At 38.3% G+C, this 4,654-nt stretch overlaps 1 protein-coding gene and 1 long non-coding RNA gene across 11 annotated transcripts in view; one reads left to right on the top strand and one right to left on the bottom strand.

Annotated features, from left to right (window-relative positions):
• The window catches only part of RNF115 (ring finger protein 115), a 76,693-nt gene that overhangs the window by 46,117 nt on the left and 25,922 nt on the right, over window positions 1-4,654 (top strand). The gene's annotated exons all lie outside the window — the stretch shown is intronic.
• Window positions 3,183-4,654, bottom strand: part of LOC129392071 (uncharacterized) — a 10,501-nt gene continuing 9,029 nt past the window's right edge. Inside the window, exon 3 of the long non-coding RNA XR_008617136.1 lies at window positions 3,183-3,446. This is a non-coding gene — a long non-coding RNA (uncharacterized lncRNA). The remainder of the gene's footprint in view (window positions 3,447-4,654) is intronic.

The raw sequence follows: 4,654 nt of genomic DNA on the forward strand, positions 1-4,654 counted from the left end.
TGCTCCGCAGCATGTGGGATCTTCCCGGACCAGGGCAGGAACCCGTGTCCCCTGCATCGGCAGGCGGACTCTCAACCACTGCGCCACCAGGGAAGCCCTTGCTTTTTTTTATTCTACCAATACGAAACTTGAAGTTTTCTACATATGCCATACTGTTTCATGCTTCTATATGTTTTCTTAATCTGTTTTCTCTAGCAGAAGTACCTCTACTGCTTTTTTAACCCAATTAATCAGTCCTTCACTGAATTTAGGAAGCCTCCCATGACCCCCAAGACTGTATCAAACGCTCTTCTTTTGTGCTTCCCCATAGCACCTTATGCATTCTTCTATTCATACTTCTAACTACACAAATTGAAGTTATTTTAATACTAGCTAGCATTCATGAAGAATACATACTGTGCCAGGCTTGACATTCATTAGCCCACTTAATGTTCCCAGTAACCCTATGAGGTAGGTACTGTTGAGGAAGATTGAGATTCTGCCTTATTCTGCCTTATTAAAGCCTCTGTTAGTTATGCAATAATATTGCATAACAAATTACTCTAAAACTTGGTGACTTAAAACAGTAATAATCATGTATTCTCTCTCACAGTTTCTTTGGGTCAGTAATTTGGATAGGGTATGGGGAAATAGTTTGTCTTTGCTGTATAATATCTGGGACCACAGCTAGAAGACTTAAAGCTTAAGACTTGACTGGAATTTGCAGGCTTATTTGCTTACATGTCTGGTGGTTAATGCTTGCTCATGGCTGGGGGTCTAGTTCGTGCTGCCAGCCGGAAAACCCACACGTGACCTTCCTTAGTTTTAAGAGTCAAGACTAGTTTTTTGTTTTTTTGGGTTTTTGCAAGATGTCCATTAATTTGGATTTGTCTGATTTTTTCTTCATTCAGATTAAATATCTGAGCAAGAATACAAAATAAATGATATATCCTTCTCGGTGTATCACAACAGAAGGTGCACATGATGTCAGCTTGACCCATCATGGGTGATGTTAAGTTTGACCATTTGGTTAAGGCAGTGCCTGCCAAATTTTTCTTATAAAGGTGCCCTTTCTCTTTTGTAATTAATATATAATCTGGGGTGATACTTGGAGATTGAGTAAATATCTGGTTCTCTGATAGTTTTTTACCTAATGATATTAGACTCCATTGATGATTCTTGCCTGAATTATTATTATAATGGCTATACAATAATGATTTTCTGTTTCTTTGATTCTTTCTACAGCTATTAGACAATCTGTTGTTAAAAAAAGAAGTTTTTCTCTCTCCCTGCCCTACCTTATCTGTCTACTTACTTATTTTAGCCCAGACTCATGAATTTTGTTTTAATCATTATTCATTTTGATGATCAAATAATCTCAGTTTGGCCAGAGAAATTGGATCTAAGCTTTTTAGGTAGCAGCCCTTGTTCACAGCCCTTAAATTAATAAGAGAGTTGGGACATCTAAGTAAAGTGATCATCTTGTGTTTCTCTGATTATTAGCTGATAATTTCCTGCCAGTTGGACAAATGGAGTTTCTGCTGCATTTCCTTTAATGGAAATAAAACTTTCAAGAAGATTTTTTTTTAGTTGTCAAATAAGAACAGGGAGATTTACCCTAATTTGTCAGTTCTACTGTATGAATGCTTAAAAACAATATGAATGCCGTTAGGCAGCCGTATATCCTGTCTGCAATCTAATAGAGAAGAAGGTGACTAACATTTACCAAATGCCTAGGATTTTTTAGGCACTAGGCTGTATACACTCTTCTCACAGAGCCGTTGAGCTGGGTTATGTACAGTTAAAGAAGGCAGGGGTCAAATTTTAAAATGTTTTGCTCAAAAATTCCTTGCCAGACTAATAAAATACCAATGTGAAGATATTAGCTTGAATCAGTTCTCCTTGGTTGCTTTGCCTCTTTATACCATAGGAAACTGTGGTCTGTTCTGCTACTACATTGGCTCTTTTTTTTTTTTTTTTTTTTTGTTGCGGAGCACAGGCTCCGGACGCGCAGGCTCAGCGGCCATGGCTCACGGGCCCAGCCGCTCCGCGGCACGTGGGATCTTCCCGGACCGGGGCGCGAACCCTCGTCCCCTGCATCGGCAGGCGGACGCGCAACCACTGCGCCACCAGGGAAGCCCTACATTGTCTCTTTAACTGATAGTAAGAGTGGGAGAAAGACATGAGCTTCCTTTTCTCACATGTCCTTTACTGATAATCATATTACCTTAGTAACATGCAAGCAACATATAACCTGATTTAATGATGGCTCAAACAAGCTTTTTTTTCTTACACATAACAAGAAGTCTGTAGGTAGGTCACAGCAAATTAGTTCAGTGTGTCAACCATGTTAGGGTTGGATCTCTGTGATTCTCTTGGTCTTTCCCTCATGCTTACTGCCTTAGGACTTCAGGCAGGAAGAAAGGGGAAAGGGATAGCACCAGTTTATTTGTCCCATATTTTGAAGGAAAGGAAAACCTTTTTCACTGCTCCACTTCCACCTCTTCACTTCCTGCCTAGAAAATTCTATTCCCTGGGCACTTTGTCACATGCTCCCCACACCCAGCTGTAAAGAAAGCTAGGAGAGCATGGATTTAGCTTTTCTGTCCTTTGTAGTAGGAGGTGGCAAGGGAGAAGGCTGTTGAGAATGGATTTGGGGTCAGCCTGTCAGTGTCTGCTAATTAGCTATTTTATTAGCTACTTCAGCTAATAGAATAAGTGGCATGTTATTTCAGATTAGTTGTGGCATAGAGTTAACATTTATTTTATATTAAACAATGTTATAGCAATCTTCTGAAGATTTTAATCCTATTGCTTGTAAAATATATTAACCATGGGCACCCCTCCCCGACCCCTTTTTTGTGGATGTCATGAACTCAGTGATTTTGGCTCTAAATCAGTGTTTTCTGCGTTTTAGTCATTTAAGTACTGTACTGATGAATTTTTTCCTCTCTATCATCATCATTATTATTATTTAATGTTTTCTTTAAATGGACCTACCTGTTTTTTTTACCTGTGTTACCAAACTCAGGTTCAGCTGCTTGCCTTTCAAAAGCCAATACTTGAGAGACCAGTGTTGGTAGGAAAGGAAAGGTTGCTTTATTTAGGAGGCTGGCAACCTGGGGAGAAGGCAGACTTGTGTCCAAAGGTCAACTCCCCTGCTTCTGATCAGGGGGTAAGAGCTTTGAAAGGGGAGTTTCAGGGCTATATAGGCGGAGGGAGGTGGGGGGGCTATGTGCAGAACAGCACAGTCAGCTCCAGCAGTCATCTTGAAGTTGGTCATGCGGTGTTCTGATCAGCATCATCTTGATTGTTTTAAGTACAGTTAATCTTCAGTTCCAGGGTTGGTTTATTCCCATTTCCTTGAGGCCAGTTCTCAGAATTGTGTAAGATGGAGCAGCTTATGTCATGGCTACAGTCTGGTCATCATGCAGTTAACTTCTTCCACCTGGTATGGGTTTCAGTATCTGCAAAACAGCTCAAAAGCTATGGCTCAGAATATTATCTGTAGCCCTTGAAGAGGAACTAAAGGTCCGTGACTTTGTTTAACGACTAAACTATTGTTTGGTTTTGTTTGACTGCTTTCCTTTGCTTCTGTATTTTCCCATTTCTCTGATTAATTTTATTCTAAAGTTTTTCTAGAGACAAGAGACAGGCAGAGGACATGGTGGGGTCTGTCCCAGGAAGGCCTCATAGGGTCCTTCTCTGTTACACTTATTTAGATGTGCTGTGAAAAGAAACTTCACAGTATTATCTGTGTAAACATTATTGACTGTATAGTCATTAGCTGTTTGTTTGGGTTTTTTTTTCCCACTTAAGTAGAGACTACTTCCTGCTGTAGGATCAGAAAATGCCAGATATTACATTTTCATTCTAAGTACACACTTAGGAAGAAAATAGCCAACCATTAGAGATGTGTAAAAATGGATTTTGCTGTGTTTATAAGGAAAATAAAAAATCCAATTTACGTACCCGTTTATACCTGTTGTAGTTTTTTTCTCACTGCTCCATGGGGGCAGGGACAATATCTAAGTAGATATCTTTATTATCTAATTTTCTTCATATAGCAGGATATTTTGTCGAACTTTCCATGTCATTACTTATAGACCTGCCAGATCTGTCGCATTTAAACACATGAAAAGAATCCATCTTATGAATGTATGGTAATTAATTTAGATAGTTCCCTAATGATGAACATTGGAGAGCTTTTAGATTTTCTTTTTTCATCATTATAAACTATAATGCATTGAACACTCCTTGTTTATATATTTTTGTATGTCTATGAGAATCTATCTTTCCATATTTTTAATTCTTTTTTTCTCTGTACTTCATTTTGGATATTTTCTATTGACCCACCTTCAGTATCATTAGTCTTGTCTTCTGCTGTTTCTGATCTACTGTTAAACCTACCAAATGAATTCCTTATTTCAGATATGATGTTTTTCATTACTAAAATTTCAATTTGATTGCTGTATGGATTCAGATTCTTTGGTGATATTCTCCATCTTTATTTGAACATACTAGTCATAGTTAATTTAATGCCCTTTTTTGGTAACTTCAGTATCTGGATCACCTCTGGGTCTGTTTTTTTTTTTAACATCTTTATTGGAGTATAATTGCTTTACAATAGTGTGTTAATTTCTGCTTTATAACAAAGTGAATCAGCTATACATAT

Source organism: Physeter macrocephalus, chromosome 4 (assembly GCF_002837175.3).
Source record: "Physeter macrocephalus isolate SW-GA chromosome 4, ASM283717v5, whole genome shotgun sequence".
Classification (NCBI taxonomy): Eukaryota; Metazoa; Chordata; class Mammalia; order Artiodactyla; family Physeteridae; genus Physeter; species Physeter macrocephalus.